The 13176-nt window shown below is 36.2% G+C and overlaps 1 protein-coding gene and 1 pseudogene across 2 annotated transcripts in view; both read left to right on the top strand.

Moving 5' to 3' along the window:
• The window catches only part of MGAT4C (MGAT4 family member C), a 900286-nt gene that overhangs the window by 497593 nt on the left and 389517 nt on the right, over positions 1-13176 (top strand). The window lies entirely within an intron of this gene.
• On the top strand, positions 2351-3075 carry LOC104654929 (annotated as a pseudogene). The gene has a single exon (XR_746910.2). The product of XR_746910.2 is annotated as a single-stranded DNA-binding protein, mitochondrial pseudogene (transcript).

The following is a 13176-nucleotide window of genomic DNA, read 5'->3' as shown; positions in this document are numbered from 1 at the left end:
AAGGCAACCCCAACCTTCTCAGTGGCAGGGCCACTGTGCAGCTCCTACCACCTCCCACCCAAGCATCTTTCCAGAAGCCTGGGGATCGTCCTGCCTCTGTATACCATAGCTGGTGCGTGCACACACCATAGAGGACTCTGAGGACAAGTCTAGCAGGCTTCTTTGCTACCCTCTCCATGTCAGAGTGCACAGCCCTAAAGCTTAGGGACTGCCCAGCAAATTCCACCACCATTGGCATCTAAGCACTCTTTCTGGGGGCCTGAGGTTGATCCCACCCACCCTGCAGCTACCGCTACAGCTGGTGTCTATTTGCATGTACCACATGCAGGCATGAAGACTATCCCAACCAACAATCACAGCCCTCACCATTACCAGCAAGCACTGTTTAGGACCCAGAGGGTTATCCAGCCACTGGCATTGCCATAGTTCATGCCATCCACCCAGGGGTCCAAGAGCCTGCCCACCAACCCAGCCTACCCTTGCCACTACTGGCATCTGAACAAGCTACTTGAAGGCCCAATATTTGGCCTACCTAGACCCACTGACACTGGTGCCAGCATATGCAGTCCTGGGCACTCGTATGCTCTGTCCACTACTGCCACCAATGGGGCTCAAACATTGGCCCACCTGGCATCTCAGCCCCTAGTAAAACTTCAGGATAGCCTCCACTAAAAACTGCACCAAAGCCACTAAGGAAATTGCAGGCACCACAGAGGCTGTTTACAGCTAAAGAAATCATGCAGATACTACCCTACTATATGTACCTGGAATCAAAGCTGATGTGCCCTACCCAACCAACACTATAGATACAACTTCAGGACAATGTCCTCTCCTACAAAAACAAATGAAAAAAAAAGTAGAATAAATGACAGTTATGCTAGATGCATAGATATCAACATAAGGACACAGGAAACATGAAAAAGCAGGAAAATGTAATGCCTTCAAAGGAACACTATAATAAACATACTCCACACAAATAAAAACCAGAAACAATCAGGAGTAGCTATATATTTATCAGAAAAAAATCAGATTCTAAATCAAAAACAGTAATAAAAAGGGGGGGTCATTATACAATGATAAAGCATCAATCCAGCAAGGGGATATAACAAATCTCAATATATATGCACCCAACTCTGGAGAAGTTAGATTAATAAAGCAAATAGTACTAGATCTAAATAGAGAGATAAATTCCGGTACAATAATAGTGGCAAACTTCACCACCCTATTCACAGCATTCAACAGATTATCTAGACGCAAAATTAACAAAGAAACATTAGATTTAAATAGGACTTTAGGTCAAATGAATCTAACAGACATTTATAAAACACTTTATTCAACAACTGCAGAATACATCTTCTTATCAGCACATAGAACATTCTCCAGGGTAAACCATATGTTAGACCATAAAACGAGTCTCAGTAGATTTTTAAAAATCAAAATAATATCAATTATCTTCTCAGACCAAAATGGAATAAAACTGGAAGTTAATACTAACAGGAACTTTGCAAAGTATGCAAATACACAGAAATTAAGCAACATGGTCCTGAATGACTACAGGGTCAATGAAGAAAAGAACTAACACAAATCCTCCTGAAACTGGTCAAACAATTTAAAACGAAAGAAAATTTTCTCTAACTCATTCTGTGAGGTCAACATCACCCTGATACCAAAACCAGAAAAAGGACACAACAGAAGAAAACTACAGGCCATCCCTGAAGAATATAGATGCAGAAATCCCCAGCAAAATACTAGCAAGTCAAATTCAACAGTTGGTTTGATCAAATGAGATTTAGCCCAGAGATGCAAGGATGGGTCAAAATGCAATCAATAAATGTGACACAGCACATCAACAAAATGAAGAACAAAATTTCTATGACCATCTCAATAGACACAGAAGAAGCACTTGAAAATATTCAACATTTCCTCATGATAAAAACTCTTAACAAAGTAGGAAAAGAAGGAACATACCTCAAAATAATAAAGTCCATATTGGACAAATCCACAGTTAATATCATCCCAAATGGGGAAAAGTTGATAGCCTTTTTTCTGAGATCTGGAAAAAGAAAAGGATGCCCACTTTCACCACTCCTATTTAACATAGTACTGAAAGTGCTAGCCAGGCTAGAGAAAATAATTAAAGGCATTGTAACTGGAAAAGAGGGAGTCAAATTGTCCCTCTTTGCAGACAATATTAGCTTCTATTTAGAAAAACCCTCCAAAAAGCCTCTTAGAAATGATAACCAAATCCAGTAAGGCTGTAAGATACAAAATCAACATGCAAAAATCATTAGTGTTTCTAAACACCAATAATGGATAAGGAAACAGACAAAAAAGAAATCAAGAAGCACCGGAAGTGATCCCCTGGTTGGCTCGGCTGCTCGAGTTAGAGCGTCGGGTGAGGAAGGGATAGCAAGCACTAAGCAAGTGCTGGAGTCCTATGTTTTGACTGAGCATGATCCTGCGTGGGTCGGCAAGTGTTTCTGAAGAGCCTAAAGATTAGACTGTAAGGAAAGAAAATAGAAGCCATGTTTCGAAGACCTGTATTACAGGTACTTCGTCAGTTTGTAAGACATGAGTCCGAAACAACTACCAGTTTGGTTCTTGAAAGATCCATGAATCCTGTGCAGTTACTTGGGCGAGTGGGTCAGGACCCTGTCTTGAGACTAGTGGAAGGAAAAATTCCAGTCACAATATTTTCTCTAGCAACTAATGAGATGTGGCGATCAGGGGACAGTGAAGTTTACCAAATGGGTGATGTCAGTCAAAAGACAACATGGCACAGAATATCGGTATTCCGGCCAGGCCTCAGAGACGTGGCATATCAGTATGTGAAAAAGGGTTCTCGAATTTATTTGGAAGGGAAAATAGACTATGGTGAATACATGGATAAAAATAATGTGAGGCGACAAGCAACAACTATCATAGCTGATAATATTATATTTCTGAGTGACCAGACGAAAGAGAAGGAGTAGAAAGGATGATTCTTCTTTGGCCATCATTGGGTACAGTCTCATTTCCAAGTCATGTGTATAATCTTTATCGCTCCCAAGGACAAGAATTAAAATACTCTTTTACATTAAAAAAAAAAAAGAAATGAAGAGGGCAACCCCATTAAAATAGCTACAAATAATACCAAGGAATAAATTAAACCAAAGAGATAATCAATTTCTGCAAGGAAAACTACAAATCACTGAAGGAAGAAGTATAAAAAGACACAAATAAATACAAATACATCCCATGCTCATGGATCAGAAAAATTAATATGGCTAACATGACCATATGAGCAAAAGCAATCTACAGACTCAAATATCTATCAAAATATCAATGTAATTTTCCAAAGAATTCAAAAAAGGTCCTAAAATTCGTATAGAACCAAAAAAGAATCAAAACAGCCAAAGCAATCCTGAGCAAAAGGAACAAAGTTGCAGGCATCACACTGCCTAATTTCAAGCTGTATTACAAGGCTATTATAACTAAACCAGCATGGTGTTGATATAAAAATAGACACATGGTCCAATTGAACAGAATAGAGACCCCCAAAATAAATCCACATATTTACAATGAACTGATCTTCCACAAGGTCATCAATAACATAGATACACTCTCAGTAAATGGTACTGGGAAAACTGGATTACCATATACCTGAATGAAACTAGATCCTTCTCTCTCATCATATACAGGTATCAACTACGATGAATTAAAAACCTAAACATTGCAGCACTATTCACGATAGTAAAGACTCGGAACCAACCCAAATGCCCATCAATGATAGACTGGATAAAGAAAATGTGTCACATATACACCATGGAATACTATTCTGCCATAAAAAGGGAGGACTTCATGTCCTTTGCAGGGACATGGATGAAGCTGGAAACCATCATTCTCAGCAAACTAACAGGAACAGAAAACCAAACACCACATGTTCTCACTCATAAGTGGAAATTGAACAATGAGAACACATGGACACAAGGAAGGAAACATTACACACCAGGGCCTGTTGGGGGTGGAGGGGAGGGGAGGGATAACTTTAGGAGAAATACATAATGTGGATGACAGGTTGATGGGTGCAGCAAACCATCATGGCATGTATATACCTGTGTAGCAAACCTGCGCATTCTGCACATGTGTCACAGAACATAAAATATTTAGTAAAAAAAAAAAAAAAACCTTAAACATAAAGCCTGAAACTATAAAACTATGAGAAAAAAATAAGAAAAACATTTCAGAATATTTGTTTAGGTAAATATTTTATGACTAAGACCTCAGAAACACAGGTAATGATAACAAAATAGACAAATAGACAAAGCTTCTGCATAGCAAAGGAAACAATCAACAAGTAGTCAACTTGTTGAATGGGAGGAAATATTTGCAATTTTTTCTTTTGACAGTGGAATAAAAATAAAAGGAACTCAAACAACCCAACAATAAAAAAATCTAATAACCCTATGAAATTATGGTTAAAAGACATGAACAGACATTTCTCAAAGGAACTCATACACATAGCCCACAGATATACCAAAAAAAAAAAAAAAAAAAAAATGCTCAACATCACTAATCATCAGGGAAATGCAAATCAAAATCACAAAGAAATATTATCTTACGCATGTTAGAAAGCTATGTAAAAAGACAACAATAACACATGCTCATGAGGATGCGAGAAAAGGGAACTCTTAGACACTAAGAGTGGGTGGGAATGTAAATTAGTAAAACCACTGTAGAAAACAACATAAAGATTTCTTAAAAAAACTAAAATCAGAACTACCATACAATCCAGCACTCCCATTACTGGTTATTTATCTAAACATATATGTATATTTATCAAAAGAATACCTACACTCGCATGTTTATTGCAACACTATTTACAGTAGAAAAGATATGGAATCAACTTGTGTCCATCAATGTAAGAATGAATGAAGAAAATGTAGCATATATTTACAATGAAATACTATGCAGCCATTAAAAATAAAATATTTTCCTTTGCAATAACACGGAACTGGAGGTCATTATATTAAGTAACATAAGCCAGGCATCGAAAGACACATATTGCATGTTCTCATTCACACGTGGGAGCTAAAAATTTGACCTTATAGAGATGGAGAATCAAATGATGGATACCAGAGACTGAGAAGTGTGTGTGGATGGAAAAAAGGTTAATGAGTATAAACATACAGTTACAAGAAATCAGTGCTAATGTCCTATAGCAGAATGGGGTATAGTTAGCAGCAATAATATTTTATACTTCAAAGTAGCTAGAAGGGAGGACTTGAAATGTTACCGATACATAGAAATGATAAATACTCAAGGTGATAGACACCTCATATAGCCAGACCAGATCATTACACATTTTATTTAAGTAACAAATACTCAAGTGTATCCTGTAAATATATAAACTATTACATTTAATATAAGGAAAAAATAATTTTAAATCTGTCCAATTTAACTAATATTTCTTAAATGGATTTTGCTTTTTATGTTACAGGTAAGAACACATTATATAACACAAAGTCTGAAGATTTTCTCTTGTATTTTCTTCTAAAGTTCTGATCATTTAGAGTATTATTTTGGGGCCTATTATTTGAGTTAATTTTTGCTTATGGTGACAAGTAAAAATCTACATTCACCTTTTTGCATGGAGAAATCCAACTGTCCCAGCAGCATCTTTTTAAAAAATAACATTTCTCCACTGAGTAGTGTTGAAATGTTTCTGAAACATCGATTGGATATAAATGAAACAATTTATTTTTGGACTCTCAAATTGGTACCATTGATTAATATATCTATCCTTGTACCAGGAATCCACTGCTATGATTACCGTAACATTATAGTTAGTTTTGAAAACGTAAAATGAAAGTCCTTCAACTTTGTTGTTTTTCATAGCTTTTTAGCTATTTTTGCTTTTTCTGTTTTTGTGTAGATATTTTACATTGACATTGATTAAAAAATAGCATGTTTGCATTTTCATATGGATTACATTATATCTATATATAACTATAAAGAGACCACCAGTTAACATTATTCACATTTCCAATCCATGAAAATAGACTATATCCCAATTCATTTAAATATTCTTTAAATTTTCTCAGCCTTCTTTTTTCAATGGTGAGTAGAGAACACCCTTGTCTTGTGCCCAATCTAATGGGGCATACCATTCTACGATTCTTTATTAAGGATTATGCTAAAATAAGGTTTTTGTGAATATCCTTAATAGGTGGAGGAATTTACTTTCTATTCCTAGTTTTTTGAGAGTTTTTTCCATAAGGTTAGTTTTTTGGTTTTTTATTTAAGTTTTGTGTGTGTGTGTGTGTGTGCGTGTGTGTGTGTGTGTACGTGTTTATGTGCCTATTTAATTGATGGTGTGATTTTTCTTCTTTATTGCATTGCTATGTGCAGTACATTAATTGAATCTCAAATGTTGAAACAACCTTTCATTCCTGGGATGAATCCCATTTGATATTGATGCGTAATCCTCTATATATGTTGCTGGATTTTGATTTACTAAATAATTAATAGAAAAGGGGTTGCATATGTTGTCACTGAAATATTGCCCTGTTGTTTTCTTTTGTCGTATCTTTTTCTGGCTTTGGTATTTGTTGATACTGGCCTGATAGAATGAATTGGGAAATGTTTATGTTTTTGTTATTTTCTTGGTAAATTTGTGAAGAATTGGTATTCTTAGTATTATTTCTACTTTAAGTATGTGCCAGAATTTATTCTTAAGCCATCTTAGTCTGAACTTTTCTTTGTGGAATAATTTAAAATAATTTCATATTATTAATTCAATTTATTTACTTACTATTGAGGTATTCATATTTTCCATTTCTGCTTAAGTCAGTTTTGGTAAGGTGTGTCTTTAGGTGTATTGGTCTTTATATATATTTATATGTATTGATCAAAACAGTTCATAGTATCTTTATTCTGTTTTTAATTTTTATTTTAGGTTTGAAAGTACAAGTGAAGTTTTTGTTACATGGATAAACACTTGTCACCAGAGTTTGTTGTACATATTATCATATCACCCAGGTATTAGGCTCAATACCCAATAGTTATCATTTCTGCTTCTCTCCCTCCTCCCACCCTCCTTTGTCAAGCAGGCCTCAGTGTCTGTTGTTTCTTTCTTTGTGTCCATAAGTGCTTATCATTTAGCTTGCACTTACAAGTGAGAATATGCAGTATTTGGTTTCCTGTTCTTGTGTTAGTTTGGTAAGGATGATAGCCCCAGCTCCCTCAATGTTCCCACAAAAGTTGGGATCTCATTCTTTTTTATGGCAGCATAATATTCCATGGGGTGTAGGTACATTTTCTTTATCCGGTTGTCATTGAAAGGCATTAGGTTGATTCCTTGTCTGTGCTATTGTAAACAGTGCTGCAGTGAACATTTGCATTTGTGTGTCTTTATGGTAGAATGCTTTATATTCATCTGGGTATATATTCAGTAACGAGATTGATAGATCAAATGGTAGTTCTGCTTTTAGCCCTTTGAGGAATTGCTATACTGCTATCTGTAATAGCTGAAGTAATTTACATTCCCACCAACAGTATATAAGTGTTCCCTTTTCTCTGAAACCTCACCAGCATCTGTTATTTTTTGACATTTTAATGATGATAGCCATTCTGACTGGTGTAAGATGGCATCTCATAATGGTTTTTATTTACATTTCTCTAATGATTAGTGATGAACTTTTTTTCATATGCTTGTTGGCCGCATGTAAGTCTTTTGAGAAGTATCTATTCGTGTCCTTTGCCCATCTTTAAATTTTTTTCTCTCTTGTAAATTTGTCTAAGTTTCTTATAGATGCTGGATACTAGACTTTGTCAAATGTGTAGTTTGTAAAAATTTTTCCTCATTCTGTAGGTGGTCCTTTTACTCTGACTATAGTTTCTTTTGCTGTGAAGAAGTTTTAAGTTTAATTAAGTCCCATTTGTCAAATTTTCCTTTTGTTGCAATTACTTTTGATGTCCTTGTCATGAAATCTTTGCCTGTTCCTAGGTCCATGATGGTTTTGCCTAGGTTGTCTTCCAGGTTTTTTTTTTTTTATATATATTTGGGGTTTCAAATTTGTTGTTAATTATTCATGGGTTGATTTTTGTATATAGTATAAGGAAATGGTCTAACTTAAATCCTCTGCGTGTGACTAGCCAATTATCCTAACATCATTTATTGAATAGGTAGTCTTTTCCCCACTGCTTGTTTTGTAAGCTTTCTTAAAGATCTGATAGTCGTAGATGTGCAGACTTATTTCTGGGATCCCTCTTCTCTATTCTATTGGTGTATTTTCCTGTTCTTGTGTCATTGTCGTGCTGTTTTGGTCACTGTTGCCTTGCAGTATAATTTAAACTTGGGTATCATGATTCTCCCAGCTTTGTTTATTTGTTTATTTGTGTGCTTAAAATTGCCTTGGTTTTTGAGCTATTTTTTTGGTTCTGTATAAATTTTAAAATAATTTGTTCCAGTTTTATGAAGAATTTTGTGAGTAGTTCATTAGGAATAGCATTGAATCTATAAACTCTTTTGAGCAGCCTAGCCATTTTAGTTACTTTGATTCCTCCTATCTATGAGCATGACATTCTAAAAAAATGTGTCTTCCCTGATTTCTTTAAGCAGTGTTTTGTAATTCTCATTGTAGAGATCTTTCAGCTTTCTGGTTAGCTGTATTCCTCAGTATTTTATTTTGTGTGCATGGCAATTGTGAATAGGATTGTCTTTCTGATTTGGCTCCTAGTTTGGTTGTTGGTTGTGTACAGAAATGCTAGCAATTTTTGTACATTGACTTTGTATCCTGCAACTTTGCTGAAGTTGTTTATCAGATAAAGGAGCTTTGGGGGCTGAGACTATAAGTTTTCTAGATGTAGAATTATGCCATCTATAAACACAGATAGTTTTACTTCTTCTCTTTTTATTTGGATGCCCTTTATTTCTTTCTCTTGCCTGATTGTTCTGGCTAGAACTTTCAATACTATGTTGAATAAAAGTGATGAGAGAGGGCATCCTTGTCTTATGCTCATTTTCAAGGGGAATGCTTCCACTTTTTGCCCATTCAGTAAAATGTTGACTGTACATTTGTCATAGATGGCTCTTATTATTTTGAGGTATGTTTCTTCAATACTAGTTTATTGAGAGTTTTTAACATGAGGGTGTGTTGAATTTTATCAAAAGCCTTTTCTGCATCTGTTGAAATAATTATGTGGGATTTGTCTTTAGTTCTGTTTATGTGATGAATCATATTTATTGATATTTGTATGTTGAATCAACCTTCATCCTGGGAATGAAGCCTACATTATTGTGGTGGATTAGCTTTTTGTTGTGTTGCTGGATTTGGTTTGCAAGTATTTTGTTGAGGATTTTTCTTCCAGAACATTGGTCTTATTCATCAAGAATATTGGCCTGACACTTTTTGTTGTTGCATCTCTGCCAGATTTTGGTATCAAGATGATTCTGGCCTTGTAGAATGAGGTAAGGATTAGTTTCTCTTCTTCAATGTATTGGAATCGTTTCTGTAGAAATGATACCAGTTCTTCCTTATACATCTGGTAGAGTTCTGCTGCAAATCCATCAGGTCCTTGGCTTTTTTTGGTTGGTATTTATTGCTGATTCAATTTCAGAGCTTGTTATTGGTCTGTTCAGGGAATCAGTTTCTTTCTGGGTCAGTTGTGGGAGACTGTATGTGTCCAGGAATTTATCCATCTCTTCTAGGTTTTCTAGTTTGTGTGCCTTGTCATGTTCATAGTAGTTTCAGATGGTTGTTTTACTTCTGTGAGGTAAGTAGTGACATTTCCTTCAGCATTTCTAATTATGTGTATTTACATCTCTCTTTTCTTCTTAATTAGTCTAGCTAGTGGCTTTTCTATTTTATTTTTTCCAAAATCAAGCTCCTAGATTTGTTGATATTTTGAATGGTTTTCCATGTCTCAATTTCCTTCAGTTCAGCTCTGATTTTTGTTATTTCTCATATTCTGCTAGCTTTGGGGTTGATTTGTTTTTGCCTCTCTAATTTTTTCAGTTGTGAAGTTAGGTTGTTAACTTGAGATAATTCGAACCTTTTGATGTGGGCATTTACCGCTATGAATTTCCCCATTAACATTGCCTTACCTGTGTCACAGAGATTCTGATATGTTGTATCTTTGTTCTCATTATTTTCAAGTAACTTCTTGATTTCTACCTTAATTTCATGATTTACCCAAAAATTATTCAGGAGCATTTTATTTAATTTCCATGTAATTGTATGCTTCAGAGCAATTTTTGTTGTGTTAACTTCTAGTTTTATTGTGCTTTGGTCCAAGAGTTTATTTGGTATGATTTTAGTTCTTTTACGTTTGTTAAGGATTTTTTTTATGTCCAATTATGTGGTTGATGTTAGACTGTGCCATGCAGTGATGAGAAGAATGTGTATTCTACTGTTTGATCTGCTACTCCATTTAGTTGTATATATTCAGGAGATACTTTATCCACATATCTACCAGAGACTTCTGTAAATGTCTATCATATCCGTTTGGTCCAATGCTGAGTTTAGGCCCTGATTATCTTTGTTATTTTTCTGCCTCAACGATCTGTCTAATACTGTCAGTGGAATGTTGAAGTGTTCCACAGTTATTGCATGGGAGTCTATGTGTCTATAGGACTCGAGAAACTTGCTTTATAAATCTGGGCATTCCTGTGTTGGGTGCATGTATATTTAAGAAAGTTAGGACTTCTTGTTGAATTAAACCGTTTTTAATTATGTAATGCCCTTCCTCGTCTTTGTTTATCTTTGTTGGTTTAAAATCTGTTTTGTCTGAAATTAGGATTGCAAACTCTGCTATTATTCTGTTTCCATTTGTTTGGTGGATTCTTCTCCATTCCTTTATTTTGAGGCTAAGAGTGTAATTACCAATGAAGTGGGTCTCTTGAAGACAGCATAACATTGGGGTCTTTTTATTTACCCAGTTTGCCACTCTTTGCCTCTTTTAAGTGGGGACATTTAGCCTGTTTACATTCAAAGTTAGTATTGATATGTATGGATTTGATCCTGTCATTGTGCTGTTAGCTCCTTACTATGTTGACTTACTTGTGTGGTTGCTTTACAGTGACATTGGTCTGCGTGTTTAAGTGTGTTTTTATATTAGCTGGTGGTGGTCTTTCCTTTCTATATGTAGTACTTCTTTCATGATCTCTTGAAAGACAGTTCTGTTGGTGATGAAGTCCCTCAGCATTTGCATATCTGAAAATTATATTATTTTTTCTTTACTTACGAAGCTTAGTTTGACTGGATGTGAAATTCTTCACTTTTTTTTTTTTTTTTTTTTAGAATGTTGAATAAGCTGGGTGGGCAGAGTGGCTTGCACCTGTTATCCCAGCACTTTGGGAGGCTGAGGTGGGTGGATCACTTGAGGTCAGGAGTTTGAGATCAGCCTGGCCAACATAGTGAAACCCCGTCTCTACTAAAAATACAAAAAATTATCCAGGCATTGTGGTGCCTCCCTGTAGTTCCAATTACTCAGGAGGCTGAGGCAGGATGAATTGCTTGATCCTGGGAGGCAGAGTTTGCAGTGAGCCGATTGTGCCACAGCACTCCAGCCTGGGCAACAGAGCAGGATTCTGTCTCAAAAATTTGAAAAAAAACAAAAACAGGTGGTGTGTGCCTGTACTTCCAAGTACTCAGGAGGCTGAGGCATGATGAATTGCTTGAATTTGGGAGGCAGAGGTTGCAGTGAGCCGATTGTGCCACAGCACTTCAGCCTGGGCAACAGAGCCGGATTCTGTCTCAAAAATTTGAAAAAAAAAGGCAAAAACAAACAAGGAAACAAAAGAATAGTGTGTAGGGGGATCAGGCATGGTGGCTCATGTCTGTAATCCCAGCACATTGGGAAGCCAAGGCAGGTGAAGCATTTAAAGATGGAAGTTCAAGACCAGCCTAGCCAACATGGCAAAACCCCACCTTTACTAAAAATACAAAAATTAGCTGGGCATGGTGTCACACACCTGTAATCCCAGCTGCATGAGAAGCTGAAGCAGAAGAATTGCTTAACCCTGGGTGGTGGAGGTTGCAGTGAGCTGAGATCATGTCCCTGCATTCCACCCTGTGTGAAAGAGTGACACTGTGTCTCAAAAAACAATGTCGAATATAGACCCCCAATATCTTCTGGCTTAAGGGTTTTAGCTGAGAGGTTTGCTGTTAACCTGATGGGGATCCCTTTGTGGGTGATCCACCCTTTCACTCTAGCTGCCTTTAACATTCTTTGTTTCTTTTCCACCTTAGAAAAACAGAAAGGGGAACATCACACACTGGGGCCTGTCGGGGGTTGGGGGCTAGGGGAGGGATAGCATTAGGAGAAATACCCAATGTAGATGACAGGTTGATGGGTGCAGCAAACCACCATGGCACGTGTATACCTATGTAACAAACCTGCATGTTCTGCACATGTATCCCAGAACTTCAAGTACAATAATAAAAAAGAAAAAGAAAATCTGATGATGATGTGTCTTTGGGATTATCTTGTTGTATAGAATCTTGCAGGAGTTCTCTGTATTTCCAGAATTTGATTATTGGCCTCTCTACAAAATGGAGGACATTTTCGTGGATGATATCCTAAAATATATTTTCCAAGTTGTTTCCTTTGCTTTCTCCCTCAGCCTTTCAGGGATGCCAATGATTCATAGATTTGGTTTCTTTACATAATCCTATACTTCTTGGAGGATTAGTTCATTTATTTTTATTCTTCTTCTGTTTTTTTGTTTGTTTGTTTTTTGTTTGTTTGTTTGTTTGACTGTCTTATTTCAGAGAGCCATTCTTCGAGTTCTGAGATTCTTTCCTCAGTTTGATTTATTCTGCTGTTGATATTTGTGATTGCATAGTGAAATTCTTGTATTGTGTTTTTTGACTCTGTCATACCAGTTAGAGTTTTGTTTTGTTTTTTTCTTTATACTGGTTGTTTCATCCCTCAGCTCCTATACCACTTGATTGTGATTCTTATTTTCTTGGATTAGGTTTGCCATTATCCTGAATTTCAATGATCTTTGGTTCTATCCATATTCTAAATTCCATTTCTGTCATTCCAGCCAGTTCAGCCTGTCTAAGAACTCTTGTTGGAGAACTGGTATGGTTTTTTAGAGGACATATTTCACTCTGGCCATTTGAAGTACTGGAAGTCTTACATTTTTTCTTTCCCATCTCTGTGTGTGGGTGTTTCTTTAACTGCAGT

This window comes from Rhinopithecus roxellana, chromosome 10 (assembly GCF_007565055.1).
Source record: "Rhinopithecus roxellana isolate Shanxi Qingling chromosome 10, ASM756505v1, whole genome shotgun sequence".
NCBI lineage: Eukaryota > Metazoa > Chordata > Mammalia > Primates > Cercopithecidae > Rhinopithecus > Rhinopithecus roxellana.
Note: the sequence above shows the minus strand (reverse complement) of the source record. Positions and strands in the feature narration are given on the sequence as shown.